This window comes from Myotis yumanensis, unplaced genomic scaffold (assembly GCF_028538775.1).
Source record: "Myotis yumanensis isolate MYYU_CA2020_CCGP unplaced genomic scaffold, mMyoYum1.0.hap1 SCAF_19, whole genome shotgun sequence".
NCBI lineage: Eukaryota > Metazoa > Chordata > Mammalia > Chiroptera > Vespertilionidae > Myotis > Myotis yumanensis.
Genome location: NW_027223770.1, coordinates 9,136,486 through 9,153,780, shown reverse-complemented (window position 1 = coordinate 9,153,780; position 17,295 = coordinate 9,136,486). Strand labels below are relative to the sequence as shown.

Genomic DNA, 17,295 nt, shown 5'->3' with positions numbered 1-17,295 from the left:
GGCCGTCCTTACTGAGCACCGAACTTTCTAAAGAGGAAACGCCACCTTCCAAAATAGCCCCGAACACCATTACCGCTCGGCGAGGAGGCACCTGTGCCAGGATCCAAACACTGTGGTGTGTTCACATCTGATGAGCCTGCTAACGTGTCCTCTTTATTCAATCACATGAGGACATAAGTGAGTGATATAACCCTCCGGCCCAGCGGACTTAATAAATCAATGGTTCGGATCATAGGGCTCTTGGTGAAAAAAAATTGTTCCTCATTTCGAGAATCATGATCTTACTGTGTGTTTGCGCTCACCTGTGCCTATATTGTGGCTGTGTCATCTGCCTCCAATGCAGCCAGACAGCGCCAAACCAGTCACCTCCGCCCTCATAAAACCCCGTGCTGACCCCGAGGGCGCACAGAGGGAGGGAGAGTCTGGAGGGGTGGAGTGTTGGAGGGGTCACGGAGAGGACATGACCGCAGGGTTACCTGCGAGCTCGGCCCCTCCAATCAGAGGCTCCTCGCCCGCCCCTGGCCTTGGAATGCCCTGTTCTGCCCACCGCCCCGCAGCCCGAGAGCCACGCGGGGTGGAGACCATCTGGACAGGTAAGTACGCATGTGACTGAGCCCGGCCAACGCCGCTGTAGAAACTTTTCAGGTTCTGGCTGCCCGGTGCCGAGACAAGCCTCGGTTCTAAGCGCCCTTGCTTGTTACAACCGCTGCGCGCCAGTCCGGAGTGGCCTGCTGCCTTGCCCTCCGAGTATGGGTTCCCCCCTCGCTTCAAGGGGACCCAAAGCTAGACTCCCCCACTGCACTTAAGAGGATGCTTGAAATCCTCATCCGGTTTACCAGGCAGGTATAATCGGCTCGCTGGCTGCCCCCGTCAGGGCCCCAGCTCCTCAGACATGCGGAGATTCTGTGGCCTCGGGGCCTTTCGACCTGCTTTCTGTCCTGGTTTCATTGATGGGCCATTCGCCCTGAAGAGCCTTCCCTCACTCCTCAGTCTCCACTCAGCGCCCTCACTGCGCCCTCTGCCAGCTCCTTGGCAGCCCCTATCGGCATTGGTAGGGAGAGCTTTGCTTATTTGTTCAATGCCCATATTCCTTCCCAAATTGTCAGCCTCTCTGAGGATAATGCTGTCGCATTCACTACTGTACGCCCAGAGCCAGGTTCACAGAGGCGCACAATAACTATTTATTGAATGAATGAATGAAGTGTTATTCTTATTCCCAGTTCACAGATGAGGAAGCTGAGTTCACAGGGGCTGAATCATTTGCCCAAGGCCACACACTTGGAAACTGCAAAGGTCTGGACTCGAACTCAGCACCGTCCCTTCAGTAGAAGTCTGGGAGCAGAACTGCTGAGTCATATGGTAAGTGCATCTTTAACTTTATAAGGGGCTTTTCCCAAAGTTATTGTCTCATTTTGCATTCCCACCAGCAATGTATGAGAGTTCTAGTTGCTCTATATCAGGGATGGCGAACCTTTTGAGCTCGGCATGTCAGCATTTTGAAAAACCCTAACTTAACTCTGGTGCCGTGTCACCTATGGAAATTTTTGATATTAGCAACCATAGTGAAACAAAGACTTATATTTTTGATATTTATTTTATATATTTAAATGCCATTTAACAAAGAAAAATCAACCAAAAAAATGAGTTCGCGTGTCACCTCTGACACGTGTGTCATAGGTTCGCCATCACTGCTCTATATCCTCACCAACACTTGATGCTTCCAGCCTCTTTAATTTTAACCATTCTAGTGGGAGTGTTGTGATATCTCAGTGTGGTTTTCATTTGGATTTCCCTAATGATCTGAATATCTTTTCTTGGGCTTATTGGCCTTTTACACAGCCTTTTTAGTGGAGTATCTTTTTTAAAAAAGCACATCTCATTTTCTGGGAAGATAAATGGCATAATCATGGAACAGGATGGAAGCAAAGTGTGAGATGGGAGAGAAGAAACCAGCCAACTTGAGGGGGGTGGAAGGAGCTAGGGGAGTTGTGAAATTTAAAAATTAGAAGTTGAAGGAGGGAGAAGTGAGGATTATTACAGTAGGAAGTCTTGTCCACTGCTGTTTCTCCATCATTGACCCTGTCTGCCACATAGGAAATACCCCCTTAATGTTTGTTAATTAAGTAATAGCAGCCTTACAATGTTTTATTATTTATCCGACGACTTCTCTCCCTCCCTCCCTCCCACCTTTCTTTCCTTCAATATTAGAGGGCATATCCTGCACCCATGGAACAGGTATGAGTAGGGTGGCCAAATAGGCAGAGGTAGGTGCTAAGGACTGAATGTCTGTGTCCTCTCCCCAGTTCATAGATTAAAACCTGCACCCCCATGTGATGGTATTTGGAGGGGGCCTTGGGGAGGTGACTTGCTTAGATTAGGCCATGAAACCGGGGTCCTCGTATGACATTCGTGTTGTTGAGAGAAGAGGAGGAGACATGAGGGGTGTCTGTGTGCAAGCACACCAAGGCAAGGCCACATGAGGACAGAGCCGGGGAGAGGGCCCTCATCAGGAACTGGGCCACGCTGGCGCTCTGACCTCAGGCTTCCGGCCTCCAGAACCGTGAGAAATACATTTCGTGGCTTAAGCTGCCTGGGTGATGGCGTTCTCTTAGAGCAGCAGAACCGACTGAGACGGCGGGGAACGGTGAAGATTTCAGATGGGCAGGGCCTCTTCCTCCGAGGAACTCACACACCCGTTCACCTCCTCGGACTGAGATTACACCCGCAAAGGGGCCTGTAACACCGATTGTTCCTCACTCTAAATGGGTCAAGAAAATGTGATATGGCTCAGTGGATAGAGTGTCGGCCCACAGACGGAAGGGTCCCGGGTTTGAGTCCAGTCAAGGGCATGTACCTTGGTTGCGGGCTTGATCTCCAATACGGGGCGTGCAGGAGGCAGCTGATCGGTGTTTCTCTCTCATCGATGTTTCTAACTCTCTATCCCTCTCCCTTCCTCTCTGTAAAATAATATATATGAAAATGTGATATGTATCCATACAATGGAATATTATTCAGTCATAATAAGGAATGAAATACTGACACATGCTACAACATGAATGGGACGTGGAAACATGAGCCTGAATAAAAGAAGCCAGATACATGGTTCCGGTTATAGGAAATGTTCACAATAGATACTCCCAGAGACAGAAAATGGATCAGTGGTTGCCAGGGGCTGGGAGGGGAAGAGGGGATGGGGAGTCGCTGCTTACTGGGTATAGGTTTCCACATTGGGTGGTAAAAATGTTTTGGAACTAGATCGCGGTGATGGTTGCGCAATGACTACACTAAATGTGACCGAATTGAACACTTTAAACTGATTAATTTTATGCTATGTGAATTTTACCCTAAAAAAAGTGCTTGTAAACAGAAAAATGATTCCTTATGGGGATTATTCTAGTTAATGGCAGAAACCTTGGCGGCTGGTGCCCAGTTCCATGCCTCACGTGGAGGTGCCACAGTTGCCCACCCAGTTCCGGGGACGCCATTCCCATGGTATTTATTCTTTGTGAGTGGCGCCCCCTAGAGTTGGAAAAGTGGCAGGTCAGCCTTCCTGTCAGAAGCCAGCCTCATTTGTTGGACCGGCAGTGTCTGCTCAAGCCTGTGGCTTTCTTCTCTCTCCGAATGGCTCAGGAACCCGGAACTGGCCTAATGATCCTCACTCCAATTAGGAAATCAGCGCAGAGGCGGGAGCACAGGTGCCTGCAAGTGGCGGGTGAGAGTCCCCAGGCAGCCCCCACGGTGGCTCCCGCGCTCTTTGCAGAACTCCCGCCCAGCACTGTCGCGCAGGTTCAAGGGGCAGAGTGAGGAGTGCTTTAATTGCATTGAGCCAGGGACGCTGGCTTCCCAATTACTGGGCATTTGAAGTTATTTGATGTGGGAAAACCCTCTGCCCTGCTGAACTGCCCCCACACGGCAGCGGGAACAGAGAGCACAGGCTCAGCGCCAAGATAGACCCGGTGCCAGAGAGGCCTCTATCCCTTTTGGTGTGAGCGATTTCCTCCTGGGCACAGCTGGGCCAGGACGGCACTTAAAAATAATCCGCCCCCATCCGAGCGTCATTTACATGCAATAATGCTGAAAATAAGCAACTTTATGGAGGGGCGATTTACGAGCAACAATGCACTCGTTTTAAGAGCTCAGTTTGATGAATTTTGACAGATGTATGCACCTGTGTAACCACCACTCCAGTAAAGACACAGATCAATTCTATCACCCCAGAAACTTTTCTCACACCCCTTTGCCATTTATCGCCAGTCCCCTCAGCCCCAGGCAGCCACTGGCTGCCCTGCTTTCTATCCCTACAGCTCCCCAGAATTCCATATAAATGGAATCATACATGACATTTCCTCTCTGGCTTTTTCAAAAAGCTCAGCATAATGTTTTTTTAAAATATATTTTTACTGACTTCAGAGAGGAAGGGAGAGGGAGAGAGAGAGAGAGAGAGAGAGAGAGAGAGAGAGAAACATCAATGATGAGAGAGAATCAGTGATCGGCTGCCTCCTGCATGCCCACTACTTGGGATTGGGCCCGCAACCCAGGCATGTGCCCTTGACTAGAATCGAACCTGGGACCTTTTAGTCCACAGGTCAATGCTCTATCCACTGAGCCAAACCAGCTAGGGCTCAGCATACTATTTTTTATATTCATCCATATTGTTGTGTGTGTCAGTAGTTGATTCCCTTTTCATTGCTAAATAGTATTTCATTATATGGATATGCCAGGATTTGCTTCTCTATGCACATGTTGATGGAGATTTGGGTCACTTCCACTTGGGGCTCGTATGAATAAAGCTGCTGTGTGCAAGTCTTTGTATGGGCATATGTCTTCATTCCTCTTAGATCAATGACTAGGAGTGGAATTGCTGGGTCCTATGATAACTGTATGTTGAGCTTGCTAAGAAATTGCTAAACTCTTTTCCAAATTCTTTGTACCATTTTGCATTCCCACCGGCAGTTCCATTTGCTCCTTATCTTCACAAACCCTTGAAGACCAAAGGGGTCCAGGGGCCCTTGTCAGTAATAATTAGCTTTAGCCATTCTGGGAGGTGTGTAGTGGTATCTTCTTAGGTTTAATCTCATTTCCTTAATGGTTGATGCTGTTGAACACCTTTTCATGTGCGTATTGGCCATTTCTATAGTTCCTTTTGGGAACTTTCTGTTCAAATATTTTGCCTGCATTTTATTCGGATATTTGCTTATTATTGAATTACTAGAGGCTCGGTGCACGAATTTGTGCACCGGTGGGTACCTCAGCCTGTCCTGCTCCCTCTCACAATCCAGGATCTCTTGGGGGATGTCAGACCTGCAGGGCCTGCAAGGATCGGGCTGAAACCGGCAGTCCGACATTCCCCAAGGGATGTAGCAGTGTGCGAAGCGGCAGGTGGCTGGGGAGGAGCCCGAGCCGGGGTGGGCGCCGCTCCTGCTCATCCCGGCCCCACTGCGCCTGCCACTGGCTGGGTAGCACTGCCACAGAGATGGGAGAGGCTCCTGCCACAGCAACTGTGCTCGCCAGGCATGAGCCCAGCTTCTGGCTTAGTGGTGCTACCGCTGTGGGAGCGCATTGACCACCAGGGGGCAGCTCCTGCATTGAGCATCTGCCCCCTAGTGGTCAGTGCATGTCATAGCGACTGGTTGAGCAGTCAAGCGGTTATAACGGTCGCTTAAGCTTTTATATATATATAGATAAGATGATATATTTATTCCAAAGGCAAGGGATGAAGTTATTCAAGATCTTCGGTGTGGTGGGAGGGGTTCCTAGCCTCCCTTTCTCTCTGGGGTCTGGCCAGGATAACAGAAATGGGGGGGCCTTTGGTGAAGTGACTATGGTAGAGAAAGAGACAGAGATGACTTTAGCACAAAACCTCAAACTTTAGAAGTCATGAGGATCACTTGGAGAACCACAGGCTCGCTGGGAGCCCCGCCCCAGAGTGTCTGCTTTAGCAGGTCTGGGTGGGGTCTGAGAACCTGCATTTCCAACAAGCTCCCAGGTGATGTTGGTGTCAGCTGCTGGTCTGTGGACCACACTTGGAGTAACACCTTAAAGATGCTTGAGGCCCCGTTAGGCCCCAGGGAAAACCTCTTACTCCTCCCCTCTTCTTCAATTTGTAGTCTCTGAAGCCCCTCCCTCTTCCTCTGCCCGCCCTGCAGAGTAATTGGATGCAATGGATGATCGACAGCACACATTGTCCAACCTGGAGAGGACCAAAGGGGTCCCGGGGCCCAAGAAACTAAGGAAGAGGGAAAAACACCAAGGAGGACCTCTGAGGGGTAGACACACTGGTTGCCCTGAAAGTTGAGAACATAAGTCATAAATGGCTGCATTTGGCCTGGAGATGTGTCTCTTTTTTGTGTGTATGGAGGGGAGTGGGGGTGGTCTCCACTGTGCTTTAAATTCTTTGGACTTAGCTGCCAACACCTATTCATTGACAACAATGTGGGATCATTTTTATGGCTAATGGTTGCAACCAAACCCTTCGAAAACTTTCATGTAAAAGTACAATCGTGCTCATTAAAAAAACACACAACTGTTAGTGACTTTGGTGGTTGACTTTAAGATCTATAAACACATTCGGGGACAATGAGGCCTGGAGACACACCCAGGCCCTGTTAGCGTGCGAGTGTGTACGATAGTGTGGATGTGCACGAGCACGCATTTCCTCCTAGGTGGGTGTTTCTTCAGCCCAAAAGGCTGCACAACCCTACTTGGAAACCTAACAGTAAAGACACGTTGGTTTTGCGAGCAGCTGGCAAGAGGGAATTTACAAACTACAAAGAGTAAAATATAAATAAAGAGGCTAAAAAAAGAGAGAGAGAGGAACGGAAAGGAAAGAACACCTACAGTGCCAGTAACTAGGGCTGGATGAAATAAGAAACATTTTTGATTTTAGTTAAAGCGTTAGGATTTTTCAAAGTGCTTACACGAGAAAAATAAGGAGGTGGAGGGAGTGTGGGAGAGGGTACTGCCAACGTAGGTGAAGCTAAAATTTAAATTCTTGTTAAGCCATCTCAACAAATTGGCCAAGTGTGCTATTAATAGAGACGGTCCTTTCGGAAAGACAGCTTGGTGTAAACCACCTTTCCCCTTTTCTGCTCTTCCTTATCCTGCTAAGGCACTTGGGGCATAAAGACTCGGTTCAAGTTTCAGTTTTGCTCTTTCTTAGCTGTGTGACCTTGGCCAATTTACTAGACGTTTCTGAGCCTCAGTTTCCTGATCTGTAAAATGGGGATAAGGACAGCAATTTCTTGAGGAAACTGGAGAAAACTCAGCATTGGGTCTTAGGCCACAGTGGCCTCCAGGGGCCCACAGATCTTATAAATGAGGGCAGTGAGACTCATGGGAACTGACCAATCAGAGGAAACACCTGTTTAAAGAGCCCCCCCCCCCCCCCCCCCCCCCCGACTCCACCCCCCTGTGAGCTCCTGCTTCCAGGGAAGTGGACTCAGTGTGGTCCCAACTTGCTATTTTTCAAAGAGTTACTGAAAATCCCCACATTTTTGTGATCTCTGAGTTTTTTTTTTTTTAAATATATTTTATTGATTTTTTACAGAGAGGAAGGGAGAGAGATAGAGAGTTAGAAACATCGATGAGAGAGAAACATCGATCAGCCGCCTCCTGCACATCCCCTACTGGGAATGTGCCCGCAACCCAGGTACATGCCCTTGACCGGAATCGAACCTGGGACCCTTTAGTCCGCAGGCCGACGCTCTATCCACTGAGCCAAACCGGTTTTGGCGATCTCTGAGTTTTTAAGTGTTGGCAATTAACTCACATTTTTCTAAAACACCGACTAAACCAGACAGAAGAGTCTGCAGGCTAGCCCTGGCCACAATCCTCTGGTGACATTACTCACCCTAACGAGGAAGAAAAGGAGATGGTTCCCACCCTGTTCTGTTCCATTTCAGCTCTGGGGAGGGTGTCATGCTGAACGCAGGCAGACAATATAATAAAATAATAATAATAGCTGACATTATTGAGCGCCTACTATGTGCCAGACACTGTTCTGGGAACGTCACATAAGACAATTCATTTTCTACTTCCAACAACGACTCTATTTCATTTGGGTCACAAAGGGGTGAAATAAATACCGGCTAAAAGTCCACTTTAGGTACTTTAAGCCCCAATTAAAACCCTGCACGTTGGAGCTGGCAGTTTCTCTGGAGACGGAGGTTGACTCCCCAGGCCCCCCAGGCCCCCATGCTCCCCACCCCTGGTTTTCCGTTAAGGACCTTGGGAGACGGAAACGTGTTGCTGGCGGAGGGACAGCAGGTGCGCAGCGCCCGGGGCTCTGTGTTTGCGCATCAGCAGTGAACGCACGCGTGGGGGCGGGGTAGGAGCGTGGGAATGGGTTCTGCCCGCGGAGAAACGCAACTGCAGAGACAACTTTTCTCGTGGCGGCGGCGGTGGAGGAGGAGGGAGACGGGGCGGCGCGGCTCATCAGCCCTGAATGAGCTTCCCCTGCGCCCACATCTAAGGGCAGAGCGCGCGCACGTGTGTGCGTGTGTGTCTGTGTGTGGCGGGGGTTGGCGATCGAGGGTCACGCGCAGGTGGTTTTGCTGCGCTGGTGGCGGCGCCGCGGGAGGCGGCGGAGGAGGGACAGCGGGTCCACCGTTGCTGGAAGGTAGGCAGGGCCGGTCTGCGGGGAAGGGGACCGGCCGCCGCCGTCCTGTCTCCCTGCCCTGGGTAGGCAGTTGTGGGGGGTTGTCTGGGGACGGGGAGGCGGGCACAGGATGCGTCCGGGGAACGGGGCTGCTGGAGCCGGAGGAGGATGCGCTAGGACTGGGGGTGGGGCGACGACCGAATAGGACCTCGGCGGCGAGAAGGCGCAGGAAGCGCGGGGTCCGACCCGGTTTCGGGGGGCGGGTCCCTGCGAGGGTGTGAGCGTCGGCGCGCGGAAAACAGGTGGTCGCCGGGTGCGAGCGGTCCCTGGGGCGCAGCGGCCTGGGTCCGCAGCGGTGTCCCTCTTCCCCGGGAGGGTAGCCGCAGGGTGTTGGGTATGCGCCTTCTCGGGGCCGCAGGGGTTGCCTGGAGCCAGCTGTCCGCACCTCAGGTTAGGCCCTGGCCAAGGAGTAGGAAGAGGGCAGACTCCGAAAGTGCTGGAATCTGGACACTTAGAGACTTCAGTGGCCATCTGCTTGGGTGCATCAAATCTTTACCTCCATCCCTACCCCCCACCAGGGCATTTTATCTTCCCGGGTTTGTAGTCTCCACAACTAGTCAGAGGGGTCTCCCTGGCCTCACCCACTGACAGTATCCTGTTATTTCACCACCTAAACCAGGGGTTGCATACAAGGACCAACGGATGGATAATGATCCCAGCCGGAACCGAGTCCCAGCTGTATGCAAGGCACTGTCTAAAGCACTTTGCTTTAGATTTTTTATTGAATTATTCCAACACGCCCCTCTCTAGGTTGCTACTTGTAGTCACTCCCATTTCACAGATAGGGACACTGAGGCACAGCAAGGTAAAAGTCACTTGCCCCAAATCATGGAGAGAAAGTGCCAAGTCAGGATGGGAGCCTAGGTCGGGTGGGTCCAGCTCCAAGCTCTTAACCACTGTGCCGTGCTGAGCAGATGGACCGTGGGGTCCCCTGGCAGCCACTGGGAGCCACTGGGAAGATCACCATTGCCAGGCAGGGCTGTGGAGCCAGATCGACACTTTCTCGGGAAGCCAGAAATTGGGACGTTTATGTAAAAATCACCGTTAGGTTGTGGCGATTAATTTAAACTTAAGACCACCTTTTATAATGAAAAGTTTCAAAGATACACAGAAACAGGGAAACTAGTTTTAATGACAATTTTGAATAATGTTGTATGAACCAAGTAAAATATGTTCCACAGCCACTTCTGTCCTAAACCTCTGGCTGTTCACTGCCCTGGTCTAAGCCCTGGCCATTGAAAGTGTGGCTCCGGCCCAGTTGGCGTGGCTCCGTGGCTGAGTGTCGACCTATGAACCAGGAGGTCACGGTTTGATTCCTGGTCAGGGCATGTGTCCGGTGGGTGGTGCAGGAGGGGAGCTGATCAATGATTCTCTCTCATCACTGATGTTCCTATCTCTCTCCCTCTCCCTTCCTTTCTGAAATCAATTTAAAAAAAATATATTTTAAAGTGTGATTCTGGTTCAGCACTATTGGCATCACTAGAAATGCTGCCTCAGACCTACGGAATTGGACCCTGGATTTTAATGAGCACCCCAGCCGGTCCATATACATATTGAAGTTGGAGAAGCAATGTTCTGGGCCTTTTGGTCTGGACAAGTTTTATCAGCCTGCCTTCTGAGAGGTCTTCCTGCCTCCAGGTCCACACTCTCCTCTCGATGGATTGTACTCAGAGCTCTTGTGTCAACACCCTAAGGCTCTGCTCTCCCCCAGATGATTTGTGGAGGGAAGGCTTTTCTTTAGGATGGCTCGGTTGCAGGACGCAGTAAAACTGACAGGACTATGTTACCCTTTTTAGGGTCCTGAGTTGTATTCTTTCTTGTAAAACTTACAGGTTTGTCGTTTATTTATTTTTCCCTTGGGATGGTTTCGAAGAGGAAAGAAGTTAATATAAGTAAGAGCATTTGTCTTTATTTTCATGAGTCAGGACTCTTTCAGTGAAAAGAGGTAACTTCAACCAACTTTGACAAACAAACCATCGAAAAGGGACTTTGTAGCTTGATGGCTCAGAAAAGATGAATGGGGAGGATTTCTGGTATGGTTGGATCCAGGGCCTCAAACAGTGTAATTTGCAAGTTGATCTCTCTCTCAGGCGGCAGTGGGGGCATTGGGGGCTTACAAAAAAAAAGGGGGGGCGTGGAGGATAAATGCTTGGCAGGAGAGATAAGATGACCCACACATAGTTGGAAACCACCTTTTTTGTACTGTCTGACTTTCCACACTAAACTTCACGGTCCTTGGGAGATGTGGCTGTCTTCTCATCACTGCATCCCCGCACGGCAGACGTCCTGCCTTCACACAATGATGCTCAGGAAGTCCTGAATCCAATGCAATTGACTCAAGTAGAGAGTCAGTCTCTTAGACACCAGCCTCCAGCAACAAATCTCTCCCCGTTTGAGTTCCAGTGTTCTCAAGCTCGCAGCACAAAGAGCATCTGACGCTGGATGCCTTTGTTTCTCTCACCGCCACCCCTCAATTCAAAGTCATTTGTCCCTTTGCAGGTGCCAAACAGCTAGGAAAATGGGCCCAGCATGAGACATTTTCCAACTGTGCGGCATTTTATTATGCAAAGCTAACGGGGCTTCCTGGGTGACCCCAGCCATCCTGGCGGTCTGTGATTGTTACCTCAGAGCCACGGAGGGGCACAGAAGCTTTCAAAAGTATGTGCCAATCAAAGGGAGCTGTGCACTCCTTATTTTGTTAGGAGCCAAGATTCTTTGGAGAAACAGGACTCTGGTTGCCAGCAGCTAACAAGGAGTCTTAAAAAAAAAAGCAGAAACAAACAGAACAAAAACCTCCACAGAAAACAAATAAGCCATCACCCATATCCAAAAACAAAACTAAAAAATCCTAACATCGGACAAACAAAAAACAACCACACCAAACCAAAACAACAAAAATGAGAATGCAGAGCAATCTGGAAAGATCTACAGCAGTCCTTTGGCGGTAGAATGCCTGGAACTGAATCTCTGTCCTTTTGGTCGAACCTGAATTGGAGAGAGAGTAAAGAGAATAAACATAGTCTGAGAGGAACTAAAAACTATGTCTCCTATGAATCCCATCATTTGGGATCTTGACAGGTTCAATAAGTGCCTATTTAAAAAAAAGTAAACATAGCAGCCACTCACATTTTAGTCTGAACTAGCCACTTTTTCACAGCTAGGAGCTGCAAACTCAACTGCTTATAGCATCCAGGCATGAAATATGAACAAGCAGGCTGAACCAGGAAAATAGAAGAGTGGTGGGGACATGATGAGTTGGAGAACACATGTTCCCTCTACGTGGAGCCATTGCCCTCCCGGACACCTTCTCACTGACATTTTCCCTAATTTTCTTTCCATTTGGCAAACTTCTTTCCCTCCCTTTCATTTTTCTTCTTATATTAAAAAGATTCTGATAATTACTTTCGTTTTTTATGATTTAATTGTATTGAAATACTATAAGCACATAGTTTAAAAGTCAGATTATAACATATTTATTATTAAAAAATTTTTTTAAAATCCTCACCCGAGGATATTTTTCCATTGATTTTTAGAGAGAGTGGAAGAGAGAGGGAAAGACTGAGAGAAACACTTTGATTGGTTGCCCCCGGCACAAGCCCTGACCAGGGCCTGGGCCGGGAGGAGCCTGCAACCATGGCATGTGCCCTTGACCGGAATCGAACCAAAGACCCTTTGGTCTGCAGGCCGATCCACCGAGCCAAACTGGCTAGGGAAGATTATAACATGTTTATAACAAAATATTAGTTTTCTGCTTCTTTCCTAGTCCATCCCTAGAGATGATTTTCAACTCCCTTAGCTGTTTCTTCAGGCATTTTCCCATCATTGACTGGCTGCCTCCTGCACACCCCCTACTAGGGATCGAGCCTGCAACCTGGGTATGTGCCCTCGACTAGAAGGACCCTTCAATCTGTAGGCCAACCCTCGATTCGCTGAGCCAAACCAGCCAGGGCTCCCATCTTTATATTTCTAATCTTGATTTTGACATATTTTTAGTTATGTCATTCACTCACTCACTCATTAATTAATTAAACACATAAAAAATCATCTATTATGGGCCAGGGTACTATGAATAGAGTGATGAGCAAAAACAGAGTAGTTTTTCTCCTTATGAAATTCTTCACTAGCAGAGTTTTTGTGGCAAGGAAAAGCATTCAGGTAGAGGGAACAGCACATGCTGTTGGGAAAGGGAACATTGTGAATTTTAGAATCATTTCCCTGGCCCCTTGGAGCTACAGTCTTTAATTACATGAACCTTCATAGTAGAGACTTTGAAGAGAGGCCCTGTGGTTGAGCTGATTGATGGGTTTAAATGCGTCTCCCCGACCCACAAAACACTTAGCTCCTCTCAGCCTCAGTTGTTTGGCCTTAACAAATGCCGTTTCTAAAATGCAGAAGTTTTGTGGTGACCATGGACTGACATCTTATCAAGTTCTGTCCAATGCCTGCCACACAAACGGTCAAAAAGATGCTTGTTGATATTATAATCACTATCATTTTTTCTTCATTGTGTAATATCAGCTGATAGGGTAAATCCAGGCCAAATCCTGAGGTTGTGAAGGCCAGTCTGTGAAGTCTGGGGGACAAACAAAGCTTTTCTTTGCGCCGATGACCACATCTGATGTCCTGAGATCACAGTGGCGAGAGAGCGCGTGGGTTTTGAAGGCGCTCTGAGCTGGCCTTTCCCCGGCCTGCAGCCATCAGCTTTATCATGTGAGTGCGTCAGAGCTGTGCGGAATTTCCCTCACTCCCTGTGAGGACTGTGGTCAGGAGGCAGAGAGCGGATGCTTTTGGGACTAGCCTGTCTACCATGTACCGCTAGGCTCTGCCTCCACGGCCGAGGCTCAGAATCCTCAGTTTGTTCTGACCTTGCACATGACCTTGGTGGACACACTGAACCCAGGTGATAGACGGTTTATGGTTTGTTAGGATGATGATGATGGTGACCTGATGTGAGTATTAAAGTTGGAGGAAGACCAGCATATCTCCCTCCCTCCCTCCTCCTCTCTCTATATTTTTTTAAAATACATTTTTATTGATTTCAGAAAGGAAGGGAAAGGGAGAGAGAGATAGAAACCTTGATGATGAGAGAAAATCATTGATCAGCTGCCTCCTGCACACACCGCACTGGGGGTTGAGCACTGGGGCTCGAGCCTGCAGCCTGGGCATATGCACTGACTGGGAATCAAACTGTGACCTCCTGGTTCATAGATCGCCGCTCAACCACTGAGCCACACTGGTCGGGCTCTCTGTCTGTTTCTTTGTCTTCCTGTCTTTGCCTCTGTCTGCCTCTCAGTCTCCATTTTGATCTCTTTGTCTCTATCTCTCTCTGTATGTTTGTGTCTCTGTTCCCCTCTGCTTATCTCTCCATTTCTCTGTGGACTTGACATTAAGTTCTCTTTCTCTCTCTGTCTCTTTCTGTGTCCCCTGCCCACTCCTCAAGTTTCCCATCTCCCAAACCCTTCTTGAACTTTCTGTGATTTAAAGAAAATAGTCCCCTCCAGAAAAGGCATTTTAAACCAAGGATTTAGCTAACATGATTTCCATATTTTGCATAAGAGTTAGGTGATTTGCATGTTGATATACTCAGTTTAGTTGAGATAGTCTTTAAAAAAATATCTTTATTGATTTCAGAGAGGAAGGGAGAGGGAGAGAGAGATAGAAATATCAATGGTGAAAAGAATCATCGATCAGCATGCCCCCTACTGGGAACTGAGCCCGCAAACTGAGCACATGCCCTTGATAGGAATCAAACCGGGGACCCTTGAGTCCACAAGCTGACGCTCTATCCACTGAGCCAAACTGGCTAGGGCAAGATCGCATTTTTATTAGCAGATTTGTGCAGCTTGGTTTGCAAGAAGTGAGATGTGACTAAATTATTAAATTCCTACACTGTCAGAGCGCTAATGGATTGGGAAAGGAAATTATAGAAGCATGTTCTCCCACAGGAACTCCACTGGCATTCAGAGTTAACTTTTCTTAATTCCACATCCACTGCATTGCACATCGGCTTTGAGAGGAACATTGAAATCCAAGTGCTGGGTGAGCGCCCTGATAGGCAAAAAAGAGTGGTAATTAAATTAGGAGCCGAAAGTTCTTCTTTGGTTTCTTCCTGCAAGTTTTCTCACCTTAGGGAATATTAGGGAGAGGAAATGGTTTGCAGAGTCTTGACAAAATTAGGATGATCAGCCTTTATGGAAATGAGCAGGTCCGCAGATAACTCAAAATGGGTTGTCTTTTTGAGTTGTCGGGGGAGGGGAATGTAGCTAGGTGGGAAACGTTTTAAGGTTTTCCTTCCTCTTTCCCTCCCTCCTTCTCCTTTTTGTTTAGTTTTCCTCCCCTCTATAATAATGCCTGGATCAGTAACCTGCTGCGCTTGAACCTGAACTAACATTCAAGACACTTGGGTTCAATCCCAGTTTTGTTGCTCACCAGCTGTGTGACCTTGGGAAAGTTATGCAGCCTCTCTGGTCTTTAGTTTTCTCTTCTGTTGAGTGGGAACTTTTAGACTCGATGACCACTAATATTTTTCCCAGGTCTAAAATTCTTTGACGCACACAGCAACAAATGTTTAATTTTTTTTTTAAAAGACTATGTTTTTATTGGTTTGAGAGAGAGAAAGAGAGGAAGGGAGAGGGAGAGAGAGTGAAACCTGGATCTGCTGCAGGAGAGCCCGAAACCCAGGCAGGTGCCCTGACCCTGACCGAGAATTGAACCGGTGACTTCTTGGTGCATGGGACAATGCTCAGCCAACTGAGCCACACTGGCCAGGGCCAAATGTTTAATTTTTAATATGTATTTCTCTCCGCTTGTTATGAAGAGGCCAAACTCATTAAATGACTTGAAAAATAAGAAAGCGATCCATAATCCTGCCAACCCAAAGAGTTATATAGATATTTTGGTACATTTCCTTTCTCTTTTGTTTTGATATATAGTTTCAGTATGCAGGCTGGTTATATTGTGCATAACACTTAAAATATTTTCAGTTATTGTTTATGTTCAACATCATTCTGTATTAATTTCAGATATACAGCATATTAGTTAGACAGTCATATACTTTACCCAGTGACACTCCCCCCAGCCCCCCGGTTTTTCCAGTACCCACCTGTCAGCATATGTAGGTATTACAGTATTATTGACTATGCTCCCTATGCTGTAATTTATATCCTGTGACTGTGCTGTAACTACCAATTTGTACTTCTTAATTCCTTCACCTTTTTCACCCAGTCCCCCAACCTCCCTCCCCTCTGGCAACCATTAGTCTGTTTTCTGTGTTTGTCTCTATTTTGTTTTTTTTGTTTTGTTCTTTAGATCGACATACAAGCGAAATCATATGGTATTTGTCTTTCTCTGTCTGACTTATTCACTTAGCATAATACCCTCTAGGTCCATCCATATTGTTGCAAAAGGTAAGATTTAACTATTTTTTTTTTTTATGGCCGAGTAGTATTCCATTGTGTATATGTACCACAGCTTTTTTTTATCCACTTGTCTGTTTTGGGCACTTGAGTTGCTTCCATATCTTTTTATAAAAATATATTTTATTGATTTCAGATCCCCACAGGCCACCCCAAGGAACCCCACCCATGCACGAATTCATGCACCGGGCCTCTATTGTAAATAATGCTGCAGTGAACATGGGGGTGCATATATTCTTTCAAATTAGTGTTTTGGGTTCCCAGAAGTGGAATCACTGGGTCATAACGCAATTCCATTTTTAATTTTTTGAGGAACCTCCTTACTGTTTTCCATAGTGGCTGTACCAATCTGCATTCCCACCAACAGTACATGAGGAGACCCTTATCTTCATATCCTCACCAACACTTCTTGTTTGGTGATTATTGATGATAGCCATACTGACAGGTGTGAGGTGATACCTCATTGTGGCTTTGATTTGCAGTTCTCTGATGATTAGTGATGTTGAGCATCTTTTTATGTCAATTTTCCATCTGTGTGTCCTCTTCGGATGAGTGTCTATTCAGGTCCTTTGCCCATTTAAAAAAATATATATTTTATTGATTTTTTACAGAGAGGAAGGGAGAGGGATAGAGAGTCAGAAACATCGATGAGAGAGAAACATTGATCAGCTGCCTCCTGCACACCCCCCACCGGGGATGTGCCCGCAACCAAGGCACATGCCCTTGACCGGAATCGAACCTGGGACTCTTCAGTCCGCAGGCCGATGCTCTATCCACTGGGCCAGACTGGCCAGGGCCCTTTGCCCATTTTTTAACTGGGTTCTGGTGGTGAGTTGTGCATAACACTTTGTATCCTGCATTTTCTCCTGAGCATGTCTGTCTGTCCTTCCTGCCTTCCTGAGTAACATTTTATAATATTTCATTGAGCAGCTGGATAAGCAACCACTCCCTGGTTGGGAGGCATGTTGGCTGATGCCAGCTTTTCTCTTTTATGGCTACTTTTAAAATATATATATATACATATTGATTTCAGATAGGAAGGGAGAGGGAGAGAGAGATAGAAACATCAATGGTGAGAGAGAATCATTGATCAGCCCCCTCCAGCATGCTCCCTACTGGGGATTGAGTCCACAACCCGGACATGTGCTCTGACTGGGAATCGAACCATGTCCTCCTGGATCACAGGTCGGCACTCAACCACTGAATCACACCGGCTGGCATTTT

At 47.7% G+C, this 17,295-nt stretch overlaps 1 protein-coding gene across 1 annotated transcript in view; it reads left to right on the top strand.

The window, feature by feature from the left end:
• The first annotated feature begins 8,538 nt into the window (after positions 1 to 8,538).
• Positions 8,539 to 17,295, top strand: part of RPH3A (rabphilin 3A) — a 144,576-nt gene continuing 135,819 nt past the window's right edge. Inside the window, exon 1 of the mRNA XM_070399828.1 lies at positions 8,539 to 8,617. The gene's annotated coding sequence lies outside the window, so the exon portion shown is untranslated. The remainder of the gene's footprint in view (positions 8,618 to 17,295) is intronic.